General features: G+C 49.4%; 1 protein-coding gene across 10 annotated transcripts in view; it reads right to left on the bottom strand.

The window, feature by feature from the left end:
* Positions 1-14,052, bottom strand: part of GRIN2B (glutamate ionotropic receptor NMDA type subunit 2B) — a 291,546-nt gene that overhangs the window by 250,812 nt on the left and 26,682 nt on the right. For 3 of the 10 annotated variants that reach the window (XM_083573738.1, XM_083573744.1, XM_083573745.1), the window contains exon 4: positions 2,810-3,305. The gene's annotated coding sequence lies outside the window, so the exon portion shown is untranslated. The other 7 variants (XM_083573748.1, XM_083573742.1, XM_083573746.1 and 4 more) reach the window with 7 other exon arrangements.

The raw sequence follows: 14,052 nt of genomic DNA on the forward strand, positions 1-14,052 counted from the left end.
TAAGTTTGCATTGAGTCTAAAACTCAGACCTTGGTAAGAATGTGCATCCAGTTTCCTTTCTGCGTTCTAAACTTCTCACGCCACATTCACTTCCTATGACACAAATAATAGGAGAGAGCTCCAAACTATATTTTAAGCGCCTCATCGAAACGTCTACATTCGTGCATTGGAATGACGAGCGAAACGCAACCGAGAATCACTGGATAACCGAAGGAGCAGCTCAGGTGCATCGAGGAAAGTTCTCCGCAAGGCAAGCGCATCGCTCGAGGCCACCCATCCGCCGCCCGGCGCGGCGGCCACTGCGCGGGATCTCCGCAGCGCTGCCCAGCCCCGCCTGCCTGCCCCATGCGCGGCCTGCATGCCCTCGAGCAAAAGACGAAAAGCGTCCGTCCGCTCGCGGGATCCTTCCCGGGGCGTGCTGCGCTCTCAAGTCCGCGCTCTGCGCTCCGCAGCGATCCTAAGGAAGGGATCTCTCCGTAGTCGAGGTGCCCCCGGCGAAGGGGGCGTGGGAAAGGCAGCCGGCGCTTCTACGATCCCGCCAAGCGCTCGGCAGTCCGCTCCGTCCCGCCAGCCGCGAACGCTTCTTGGCGGGAAAGCCCGAAGGGCGGGACGAGGGCACGGGTCCAACTCCGGTCCCCTGGCGCCGAAGCAGTGCCGCAAGGCAGGGGAGGAGGGAAGGAGGCGCCCGGCAGCAGCAGCAGCACAAGCAGCAGCAGCCCCGCGAGCAGCGCGCACACCTGCCCGAGCGGAGGGAGGGAGCCCCGCCCTTTCCGAGGCAGCTAGCCACGCCCCCTCTGCCCCGGCACGCGGGCCCCGCCCCTCGCGCACACGCCCGCCCGCCCGCGCTCTCTCCCCGCGCAGGTAAACTTTAGACTCCCACTCGCGGCGAGGGGCACGCAGGCCGATGTCACCGAGATCCTGCGCTATTTATAGACGCGCCAGGCAAACGTGGCGGGAGGGGGATCCTCCCTCGCCCCCGCCCCTCCCTCCCTCGCCACCAAGGGCCGCCGGGCGCGGAGCCGGGGACGGGAGAAGAGCGCCGGAGGAGCCGCGCTCCGTCTCCTGGCCCCGCCGCCCGCCTGACCAACGCGCCCGGGGGACCGAGGAGGAGGAGGAAGGAGCCTCCGCTCCCCTCGGGGGCGCCAAGAGGCGCGGCAGCCTCCGCCGCCCGCCTCGCCACGCGCGGTCCTTCGCCGCCGCCTCGCCCACAGGCAGCCCGAGGGGGTGTGGTAGGCGCGGACGGAGCCAGGCCACCGGGCCCAGCGCCGTCCGTCGCTGCACGCTGTCGGCTTCGCCGTTGGCGGCCGTCCTTCCCCGCCCCCGCCCCCGCCCCCGCCCCCCGCCTCGGAATGCGAGCAGCCTCTCGCGGCTGCGGGAACGGGGGCAGCGCGGGGAGTCCGGCGGGGGCCGCGGGCAGGAAGCCCGAGGGAGCCCCTCTGGGGGGCGAGCCGGAGGGGCCTGGAAGTTCAGTCCTTTCCACCCCCGCTCCGAAGGTGGCCATAGAAAAAGCCCCTCTGAGCCGCTGGGGTGGGGTGGAAGTGGGGGGAAGCGGGGGCCGAGGACCGGTCCGGAGGGGCAACCGAAGCGGAGGAGAGGGCAGCCCCCTCGGCTGGATGGCGACTCAGATTAACGCCCTGGCTCGCGTTTCTCCTCAGGCAGCAAGAGCAGCGCCCCGCCATCCACACCCACTCGCGAGAGAGCCCGTCCTCCTTTGTCTTGCCACCATCTTACGGAAAACGAGCACGTCCAATTTCTCTCGTGCCTACACTGGGGGGATGTGTGTCGCGTAGGCACCGCCGAGCAGCCAGAGAGCCATTTTGCATCTAGCGAGGAGCAGTTCGCTCGCGAACGCGTGTGTGAAGTGGGTGGGTGGGGGGAGAGAAAGAAGGAGAGAGAGGCAGAGAGAGACTGCATGGCTCGATCAGAGAGGAGGGGTGGAAGAAGACGGAGACCTCGGGGATGAAAACCACCAGCCAGAAATGCAAACCCGAAGCAGCCTTAAATAAATAAATAAGACCATCCAAGCATGCAGTGGGTTTTTGAAGCCTGTCTCCTGGCGGGCTTGGACGTGGAGCAGCCCTCCTGCACCTGCCCACTCCCTGGGCCGCCTGCTCTGCTCCTGCCCCTTCTCTTGAGGGCAAGCCCCCTGGCGGCCAGTGGCCAGCAGCCCGTCCCGGGAGAAGCCGCCTCGCTGCATCAGGCCTCCCCCCGAGCTCCAGGGCCTGCTGCCGCTGCTGCCACCGCTGTCTGCCACGCTCCAGCCAGACTGAATGCACCATCTTGCCAGCCCACTACCATGTTGCACACTCCGATTGGCCGCCGGGGGAGGGCGAGGAGCTGCCCCAGCGGCTCGCCAAGGCCAGGGGACTCGGGCATGCAGGGAGAGAGTCAAGTCCATCTTGATCCTGTCCTAGACACCTGCCTCCTGCCCCACCCCCCCACCCCCTTTGCAAGCGCCAGAGGAGCCGCGACACCGTCGTGACAGGCGGGAAGCTGCCGGGGGGGGGGGTGGCGGCGGCTTGCCTCCTTTTGCTCCATATCATCTGAGGAGCCAAGCGAAGGAGGAATCAACATGTCTGCACTGCTCCCCATCTTAAAATTGTACCTGCTCTCCGAACAGCATGGCTGGCTCTTTTGTGAGCTTGAGCTACTGCTGCTGGGCGGGTGGTTCGTGCCATTCGTACAAATGAGCCCCTAAACATGAGTTGCTACTTTTCCATGGCAGATTTTCTCTTCCCCACCCCCGCCACCCCCTCTTCACCTTTCCTGCAAAGAAAGAGAGAGGCGAAGTCCTTTTTCCCCCTCCTACCTTGGTTTGTAGAAGCAGAACCTCTAGGCGGACAGATTAAGGGAGTGAGCATGTTGGGAGTATCCAGTCTCCTCTTCTTGCTTGCATATCCACATAAGAAGAATGAGGTTTGGGGAGCAAATGGGGAGGGGGCGATGCAATATGTTTCTAATTGGAGGGGGAGAAAAATATTTTTCTTGCAAGAAGGCTCGGCTTTGGCAATCTTTGTGTCTTGAAGCGGTGCAAATGTAAAACGAGGTTGAGAGAGGGAGGGAGAGAGAGATCGGCTTCGAAGATGAATCAGACCGTGTGGAGAGGAGGGTCATAAAATGCAGGATCCATAGAGATCTTTAAAAAAAACACCAAATCGTGATGGTTCTTCTAAGGATGCAGATGATACAATAGAAATATATAAATATATATTCCTGTGAGCCCTAGTAGAAGGGGCTGGCTCTGGCTGTCGCGGATGTCGGTGCTGGTCCTCTGAGAAGCATGATTATTCCCCAGGCGTCCCCTCCTGAAAAGGAAAAAAGGGGGAGAGGGTCGGTATTGAGCTGGCTGCGAGAAAGACCGAATCGCTCCCGTAGCGAGGCACTAGCACGTTTCCAAGAATGGCAAGGAAAACGCATTTCCCCACATCAGCCCCCACTAAAGGAATGGCCAACAGCTGGCACGGCTCTATAAATATTTCAGAGATGCTCTAGCTGTGCCGTTGCTGGGACGGGCACCGAGGCGAACTGGAGAAACGGGCGAGCGAGAAACCACCGAGAGAAGGAACCCCGTAACGCGCGCACACACGCACACACACACACACACACACGTACACACGAGCGCGTGCGCACGACAGCCAGCCCCCCACTCGCGAGGAGCATTTCGCTGGCGAGCAAGTGCCGTTCCCAACCCCATCTGCATTGCTGCTGACATGTCGGCGGTCGCTTCCCCACCCCCCACTCCTCCTCCTCAACCCACCGCCACCCCCCAACCCCCGGGAATGAATGGAGGAATGAATGAATGGGAAGCGGGCGGGCGGGCGGGCGGGGGTCTCCGGGCTGAGCAGCGAGGCTGCATTTGGCTGTTCTGGAAAGGTGGCGGGGAGATGCACACGCGCCGCTGGCGGGCACGCGGGGCTGCTGCCCAGCGCCCATCACCTGCAACGTGTGTCCACGGGAGCAATGGCAGCAGCAGCATCTCCGGCAGCCCCTTCCCCGCCGTCCATCGGTTACCTGTTAGCTAGGCGTTGTTGCATGCAGGGGAGACGGATCGAGACCCGGGCTGCTTAGGGCACGGTCTTCCCAATCCCAGCTGAAAAAGCAACCAGCCCGCCAACGAGCCATCGTGCGCTAGAGGAGAAGAGCCCATTACGTACCGGCAAAAGCCTCTTCCCACGAGCAACAACTGGCAAGTCCACGGGGGAGCTGCCTGGGCTTGGGGGTGTGTGGTTTTCTTTTTCCTCCCCCCCCCACTCTCTCTCTCTCTCTCTCTCTCTCTCTCTCTCTCTCTCTCTCTCCTCCTTTTGGGGAGGGGGCAGAGGGCCAGTGCAGATGGACCACGCTCGGGTCCGCGCAGCTCACACGCGGGGTCTTCTCGGAACGGGCGAGCGATCGCGGCTCAGCGCAATCCGGAAGAGATGCCCGCGCGCATCGTCCTCCTCTGCAATCATAAATAACAGGAAAAATTAATCCCACGGAATTCCTCGGAGGTGTTGCTGGTGGTGAAAGGAAAGGAAGGTGAAAACCAGGGCGAGAGAGAGAGAGAGAGAGATGGGAGGAGGTGGGGTGGGAGGAACCAAGGAGCCGCGTCTCACGTAAGGTGGACCCTCTGGGGCGCAAGGCAAAACGCTCCTGGGAACCCAAAGGGGGAGTTTGGGGCGGTGGGTCGGGGAGGGTCACTCTCCCAGGCGCCTGCCTACGAAGGCTCCAGCATTCACACGCATCCACGCAATGAATCTGGTTCTATACAAGTGTGTGCGCGTGTGCGCGCGCGCGCGCGCGCGTTCAGCCTCGAAATGGAGGCGGAGGAGGCATTTCTTCTTCTGGGCCTGGCTTCCTCGCCTCGCTTGCTGAGCCACTGGCTGAGACAGCTGCCAACGTCACGTAGCCCGAGGGCAGAAGCGCCGGCTTCGCCCAGCCTCTCAGCGCCTCCTACTGGCGACAGCGGAGAACCGCGAGCGGCGCCAGCGAGCGGGATTGGGGGGCAATCGGTGACCCCGGCCAGGCTGGGCCTCCGCTCGCCATCCCGGAGAAAACTTCCCTTCTCCAGAGCTTCTCAGGATGTTGGCGAGGAAAGAGCCGCACTTAGGTTTTCCATCTTGCCTTCCTTCCCCGCGGGGCTTGCTGCTGGTGGAGCTTCCCTAGCGCCGGGCCCGAGATCGTTGAAGAAAGGCCGGCGGTGGGGAGGCCAGCAGGAGACCCACGCGGCTGTTCTGCAGTTAAGGCCGGCACATTCATGGCCACCCTCAAAATTAAGTAGCCAAGCGGTGGGGAAGAAAGCTGAAAAGTCGAGTCAGGCCCCTTCCCCACACGGAGGTTCCACCCTCCCCAAATGAAGCAGAGCAGTAGCATTTAGGCAGAAGAGCTCTGGATCTGAGCATCCTCACACCTGTGGAAAACTTCTTCCCACACCTCTGGATTGTATTATTACCATTATTTATTAACTTTGTATACCACCCTTCATCTGCAGGTCTCAAGGCAGTTCACACAATAAAACAATATAAGAACAAGAAATCCATGTAGACCATATTAGTTAAACAAAAGTAACAGCCATACCTTCATTATCTGTAAGGCTGCACATTCAAAATCACTGACTATATAGGAATTCCACCTTCATCCATAATACGCACTTCAAAGGTGCAGAAAGTTCACCTGCTTACCAGTCTCTAATCAGCATAACTGGGTGCCTGTGACTATCGGGTGGGTTCACACAGGCCCCTGACATTTCCAGTACACACAAACACACACACCTCAGTGCTACACACTCTTTTCAGTAGATTTAGACACACCGAGCTCTGTACAGGATTGAGCCCCCCAAGATCCCAAGTGCTTCCCCCACATATAGAACATATTTTGTGACCCAAGGTCTACACATGGGTATCATCTATAGGCTCACCTTCCTTCTTTCTTTCTTTCTTTCTTTCTTTCTTTCTTTCTTTCTTTCTTTCTTTCTTGTACCACCCCTCATCCAAAGATCACAGGGCAGTTAACATAAAAATACAAAATGGTAACACAAAATACATAACAAAACGAAAACAAACCAATAACCCCCACTCCCACAAACACATTTAAAAGGCCGTAGAATGTTTAATCTGCCAAAGTTCTGGTGACAGTGAAACCTTTTCACTTGGTGCCTGTTCCACCATGTCACATGTTACACCAGTGCAATCACACGTGTCAGGCACTTCACATTTGTGTGCGCATGAAGTCAGAGGCCAAAAGCCATCAGTTATGAAGGAGGGGTGGGTGACCAAAAGGGTCAACTTCCAATTGGAGAGGATCTTGAATGGTTCACTCAGTTTGCAAGTTAATAGAAAACTATTTAGCACTAGACCAGGATTGCTGAATATCTGGGAAAGGTGTAAACTAGAGATTCCTTTCTTTACCTCTGCATGAGTTAGGCAAGGCAACAAAGCAGCACCTTCCTTGTCCTGGCAGACAAAAGCTTTTTTAAGAGGGCAAGGGGTTTAGTCTTGATTCTGGTTTTGCTCATTTCAGTTTTCAAGATCTCTATTATGGTAATATTTTTTCTTCCAGAAACTAAGAAGGTGATGGGACATTTCCAAGGAATTCTGCTACAAGGAACAGACAGACACCAGGAGTGGCAGCTCAGCCCCACGACTGTGGGTGTCTGGGGCCGTGGGTGCAATGCAGAGTGCATGGCCCTGGCACTGAAATTTGTGGGTGCCTGGCCCCTTCATGGGGATTTTTTTTCCATTTTTTTTAATTGATTTTCCAAAATTTTTAAAACAAACATAAATCTTATCTATACTTAATCCAATCTTCATAACATTATTAGGTGACTTCCTCTAACCCCCCTGGCTGAATTTCAGTGTATATCATTGTAACAGTTTTCCAAAACTAAATTTCTCATAAAATTAACTTAATCAGTTAACATCATTCTTTCTTTTCGTTTTGACTTTAAACATTTTATTCTCTAACATCACCTATTTAAATCCTAAGCCTATCTGTTTATTTGCAAGTATTCCCAGTTATCTTAGCATATTTAACTAAATAGTCTTTAAATTTCATCCATTCCTTCTGGTACTCCTCCTCCTCCTGGTCGCGCACTCTTCCAGTCAGGTTGGCTAGCTCCAAAAAGTCCATCATCTTCATCTGCCATTCCTCCACTGTTGGGACTTCTTGTGTTTTCCAATTCTTAGCTAACAAAATTCTAGCCGCAGTTGTGGCATACAAAAACAATCTTACATCTTTCTTGGGCAATTCCAAACCTATTATTCCAAGAAGAAAGGCCTCTGGTTTCATAATAAACGTATATTTCAACTTTTTTTTTTCAATTCATTATAAATCTTCTCCCAGAAGTCTTTCACCTTGGGGCAGGTCCACCACATATGATAAAAGGTACCTTCTTTTTCTTTACATTTCCAGCATAGATTATCACTATTATGATATATCTTTGCTAATTTTACAGGAGTTAAGTACCATCTACAGTGGTACCTTGGGTTACATACGCTTCAGGTTACATACGCTTCAGGTTACAGACTCCACTAACCCATAATGGTACCTCGGGTTAAGAACTTTGCTTCAGGATGAGAACAGAAATCGCGTGGTGGCAGCACGGCAGCAGCGGGAGGCCCCATTAGCTAAAGTGGTGCTTCAGGTTAAGAACAGTTTCAGGTTAAGAACAGACCTCTGGAACAAATTAAGTACGTAACCAGAGGTACCACTGTATTTTCTTAATATTTTCCTTTAACACCATACATGCAGTGAACTTGACCCCTTTTCTCCACAACCTTTCCCAATCTTCAGACATTATGTTATGACCCACATCTCTTGCCCAATCTATCATCACAGATTTAACTTGTTCATCCTTTGTATGCCCCTCCAACAATAAATTATACATTTTAGACAAGTTTTTAACTTTAGAGTCCAACAACTCTGTTTCCAGCTTAGTTTTTTCCTTCATGGGGAATTTTGTGGGTGCTTGGGCACCCAGGGAATTGGCACCTATGACAGACATTGACTCAGGATGTAGCCTAAAATGTGGAACATGCTCCAAGGGTAGTTCTTTGTGTTTTAAACAAATAATTAAATAACCTTCAGACGCTATTTTCAAAAGCAGATTGTCAGCAGGGTCAATTGACACAGCAGACACTGTTGTCACTTGGTCATCACACATCCCTCTAGAAAGCATCTGTAACATGTGAAGAGGAGGCCCCATCACTGTAAACAAGATGGAGGCATTAAGCAGAAAGCTAGAACTAATCATAGCTCCCATTGTGTCCCACTTTACTTACAGACATGCTGCTCTCCTTCAAACATTATGATGTTCACTGAAAGACGCATAAGTGGAATGGGCTAGCAAACCCATGGCAAGAGGTATGAGACAGGCCCAATAGGCAAAGCGGCGAGGAAGCACTCCTTAACAGGCTAGTGGTGGGGCTGCAACTCCTACTTTTCAAGCCTGGGCTTTTGCCATAACAAGGAAGAAGCTGATGGGGTAGAAGAACTCTTAATTATAATGCGTTGGGGTGGGGGTTTTTGTTGTTTTTTGACTACATACTACATCCCTGCAGTACCATGGCAGAACAGGCTTACAATATATGTGTACAGCAGTTTAGGGCATTATTTTAAAACAAAGCTCTTTTGCACTGTGTGCAGTGACATGTCTTAATTTACACCTGCGATCACTGCAATGGCATATTTATTAGGCAGCAAGGTCTGTAATTATTGACTGTCACCACTGCTCCACACCTGGAGCTCCTGTCTTCTGAGTGCCACACTGAACCACAGCTACGCTTTTGCTTTCTCAAGGAGGGTAAAGCAATCTGGACTTCTTTTTTCCAACATTTCCATTGCCTATATATATATTTATTGTATGGTTATTTATTTCTTTATTTTCATGTGTTCAAAAGTGTGAGGTGCACATTATGATCCTCATTGCATGCTGTTGGCCCTACATAACTGTCTGATTACCTAACTTGAGTCAGTACATAAAGATTTTGATTTTCATAACTGCTTTAAGTTTATTTATGAGTGTATGAGAGAGAGAGAGAGAGAGAGAGAGAGAGAGAGAGAGAGAGAGCGCTATTATATAAAATAAATTGCAGAAAGACATTTTGATTGTTACCTTTCTAAAGACAGGAGCCATTATAGCTATGCAAGGGGTGTGAATTCATATCAGAAGGACCAATGTGTATGTAAGTATAATAGGAAAATGGTTAAAGGAAATTATGTGGGTTATGGCACTGGGGTGGTGGTGTTATTAAATAAATTAACAACTAACTGCTCCACTGCCACAATTATGAAAGTAGACCACTGAGTTAGTGCTATTAGCATGAGTAAGGCTTGCGGGCTTTGACCACAGGAAAATTTAGGATGAAAAGGAAAGTGAGATTAAGAGGATATATATAATAATAATAAATGGCATAGAAAGACCAGTAGGCTGCAAGAAAAGGTTTGTGGTGAAATTTAAAAGAAAATAGATATAACAAAACCTCAGTCGTGCAACCTATAATTTATGCATGAAATTAACTGACAAAAAAAAGAATGATTAGAAAAATACTAAGATTTTTCAAAAAGGGTTGAGGAAGTATAAATGAGACTCATACAGAACAGGGTAGGCAGAATAAAGGTAGTTTGGAGAATACTGCTGCTATTTTAAAGCTTGATCACTTTTATGATTGTTGGGCATTTTTCTATAGTATGATTATAATGCACAGTGGTTGTGGTTGTTTTTTAATGCTGGTGCATATTCATCTGACAAGTAGCCACTTTCAGAGATACTTCAAACTTGCTGAATTAGACAAACGATTAGCTCACTCTTCAGTTACAATTAATTAGCTTTTGCCCTCTGTGGGAATAGTGTTAGAAAAGTGCTACCCACACAACTTTCCAGACACTTGCCAGGAATGGCATTGTGGGCTTGAATTTTGTTTACTAAAGAGCAACTGGATGGATTTGGATCCTAACCATGGTTTGGAGGAAGATTCTGCTTCAGCTGTTGCACTCCCTGTCTAGGTTAGGGTTGCCATATGTCCAGACATAGCCGGAATCATGCAGCTGGAAGCAGTGTTTGGGCAGAAATTGCTGAAATGTCTGGGGAGATCCGGATGTATGGCAACTGAAGTTGGAAGTCTCAATTTTTTAGGCGAATCTCCTTTAAAATTGCTCAAAAAACTTCATTTTTGAAAAGAAAAGAAAAAAGCTTAACAACTTTGCCAAAAAAGACCTCAACAACACTTGTGTCTGGATTTTCACTTTTTGAAAGATGGCAACCCTAATCTAGATTCTCACCACACAACTGCTGTTTACTAAACAAAAACCCAGCACACAAGGAGAAAAATACCATCTATTTGGGCCATCACTCCTGAACTGCTAGGAGAATCACCAGACTGCAGAAACAACTACTCCACCTGAAATCTATGGCCTTTTAAACTGTGGGGGTGTTGTTTTTGTTTGTTATAATGCTATATATTTTCGTGGTTTTTATATTGTAATCCCCCCTGTGATCTTCAGATGAAGAGTGGTATAAAAATTTAATAAATAAATTAAACGGCGTTTGCAAAAATGGTGAGTTCAAAGTTCCAGCTCTCTGCCCACCACCCCATCCACACCATACATTTAAAGCACACAACTTTTCCCAAATAATCCTGGGAACTGTAGTTTGTTAAGGGTTCTGTGGTTTGAAGCTCTGTGAGGGGTAAACTACAATTCCCAGGATTCTTTGCAGGAAGCTGTGAGCTTTTAATGTATGGTATGTATGAAGGCTGAGTTTCTGCTTTAGGGGCAGTATGCTAATGAGGGAAGTCTTGGGGATTTTGGCCATGTACCCACCACTCCTGGTTACTTCCAGTGCACTCCCACCACTTGTTTGTTTCGTTGTTTCATATGAAATACTGCATTTTATGTGCTCTCCCCACACCCAACTGGCCTCTATCTGAATTGAGAAAGAGAACAGCCTGGCTGTGTTTTAAGCTGGTAATGGGCGTAGCCAGGATTTTTCATAGAATCATAGAATCATAGAATCATAGAGTTGGAAGAGACCACAAGGGCCATCGAGTCCAACCCCCTGCCAAGCAGGAAACACCATCAGAGCACTCCTGACATATGGTTGTCAAGCCTCTGCTTAAAGACCTCCAAAGAAGGAGACTCCACCACACTCCTTGGCAGCAAATTCCACTGTCGAACAGCTCTTACTGTCAGGAAGTTCTTCCTAATGTTTAGGTGGAATCTTCTTTCTTGTAGTTTGGATCCATTGCTCCGTGTCCGCTTCTCTGGAGCAGCAGAAAACAACCTTTCTCCCTCCTCTATGTGACATCCTTTTATATATTTGAACATGGCTATCATATCACCCCTTAACCTCCTCTTCTCCAGGCTAAACATGCCCAGCTCCCTTAGCCGTTCCTCATAAGGCATTGTTTCCAGGCCTTTGACCATTTTGGTTGCCCTCCTCTGGACACGTTCCAGTTTGTCAGTGTCCTTCTTGAACTGTGGTGCCCAGAACTGGACACAGTACTCCAGGTGAGGTCTGACCAGAGCAGAATACAGTGGCACTATTACTTCCCTTGATCTAGATGCTATACTCCTATTGATGCAGCCCAGAATTGCATTGGCTTTTTTAGCTGCCGCGTCACACTGTTGGCTCATGTCAAGTTTGTGGTCAACCAAGACTCCTAGATCCTTTTCACATGTACTGCTCTCAAGCCAGGTGTCACCCATCTTGTATTTGTGCCTCTCATTTTTTTTGCCCAAGTGCAATACTTTACATTTCTCCCTGTTAAAATTCATCTTGTTTGTTTTGGCCCAGTTCTCTAATCTGTCAAGGTCGTTTTGAAGTGTGATCCTGTCCTCTGGGGTGTTAGCCACCCCTCCCAGTTTGGTGTCATCTGCAAATTTGATCAGGATGCCCTTGAGTCCATCATCCAAGTCGTTGATAAAGATGTTGAATAAGACCGGGCCCAAGACAGAACCCTGTGGCACCCCACTAGTCACTCTTCTTTGTAAGAGGGGCAGGACTTGGGGGGGGCAGAACTGATGTGATTGGTCAGTTAGTTAAGTATTCCTATTGTTTTACTTATTCGGAGGGGGGGCTGCCCCTCCGCCCCCACCTTGGCTACACATGTGTGCACAAAACCTGAGCTATGAAGAGATTCTGGATGAATGGCGGAGAGCAGAGATAAGGGGAGATAAGGGGGAAATGAAACAGGTTGTGAGGAGGGTTGAACATTATGAACATTATGAAGGAGGGAGCAGGGAACAGGGAACCTTGTAGGTCATCTAGACTTCCTTCTTGAAGCAGGAAATCTAGAGCTGAAGTAACTGGTTACAGATCTCTCACTGAAAACAGATCACTGCACATATTCTTGTTCCTGAGAAGTTAAGATCTTTCCAAAGCTTTCTGTATTCATCTGCTGTCTTTGCCATTGGGCCTCAGGCAACTTTTCATAGAAAAACAGTTTGGTACCTCCTGCCCTTGTTGAAATTACAGAGCAGCCACCGCCCCCAAGTGAAAATATTAGATGAAAAACAGTCCAGTAAGCCATCTTTCTAAAACGTTAAACTTATGCATTGGTGCCATTATAGACAGGATGATGTAAGTAAAGGCCAGAATTTAATTTGCACGGTATAAGAAAATGATAGGTTCCAAATTATCCCAATAAATAATACACCCTTTTTGCTCACCGTGAAGTATTCCTCTCTAACTTACACATCATAGAGGCAATGAATTCCTTTGTCATAAAGGAACACCATCTTGTACCCTGTATATCAGATCACTGAGTCCCACTCTGTTATCCACTATGAAACAAAGTATGACAATGACACAATTCTTGTAAATCTGAAACATATGAGTATTCCACAGTCAGAGAAACAGAGAGATCAAGACTGCTAAAGTGAGTAGGAATTTCAGGAGGCCTATATGCATATGGGGTTTCAAGAATAATTTTTTATTAACCGACCAATCACACATCAAAAATAAAACCAAATTAAAGAAATTCCAAATTACACAGCCAAATTTTAATTTTTTGTTGGGGGTACCCATATTTCAAGTTCCGAAGGGGATCCAATCAACTTCTTGCTTCTTACTGCTGTTTTAATGTCCACAAATCTAACCTTATGATGTTCACAGTACTATCCAGTCCTTTCTTATTGTTTTTCCACATCTCTTGTTGTTATTTTCATATATTTTTCCTTTCTCTTTGTGACCTCTGATAGTCTCCACAAGCTGGTTAGAACATTTTTGTAATCCTGCGTGGATATTATTTTTTTTATCCAGTAGCCATATCCAGACGTTTTCCATATAACATCACTTCCATACATCAAAACAGTCTTAGCGTCATTAATCTTCACCAATCTGCCTCAAAACCTCTGAGGAGATTCACCAGGAATGCAGTCTGAAAACAAGTCCGTTCTTCCTCCCGGCTATAAATCCTTTGGCAAGATGGCGACTCCGAATTAATTGCTGCGCCATTCCAAAAGCTCTTATTGCTTCTCGATCTCCATAAAGCATACTTTTGGTTAAAGTTTATCTCCACACAGACCTTAATCATCCTGCTTGGGTCAGTTCAACCGACGGTTCAAATGAGGAGGGGTTCTTGTAAATCACATAGAAGGAAAGTAAAAAAGGTTCCCCCCCCCATTCAGTCCCGTTGTCAACACACCCAGCCTTTGGTGTATCTTCATTGTAAAATATTCCTGTTTCTCCAACCCGTCGTCTTCTTTCGCAGAGGTCACTTAAATTAGCAGACTTCACTCCCCTTCTTCACTTGAAATATGTGCATATACTTCTTTTGTAATTAATTATTCCAAATTGCTGCAGCTAGTGCGCGATCAGAGACAGCATCCAGGAGAGCCGAGGTCCACACGGGGGCATTCTGCCTAGGGCCCTCACCCCCTTCTTTCGAATTAGGGGGTGATTTATGGGCACAGCAGGCAAGGGCAGTGTTCCCCATTTCCTTGGGGCAACAAGGGAGGCTGCCTACTCCCATAACAGCCTCTTAATTACCCCGTGTGGGTCGGAGAGATGGTATTGTCGGCCATCTTCCAATGCGCCCCCTAGTGGCCCCCTGCATATGGGGTTTCAGAGGACAGAGC

Source organism: Podarcis filfolensis (assembly GCF_964270895.1).
Source record: "Podarcis filfolensis genome assembly, chromosome: 10".
In the NCBI taxonomy this organism is placed as follows: Eukaryota; Metazoa; Chordata; class Lepidosauria; order Squamata; family Lacertidae; genus Podarcis; species Podarcis filfolensis.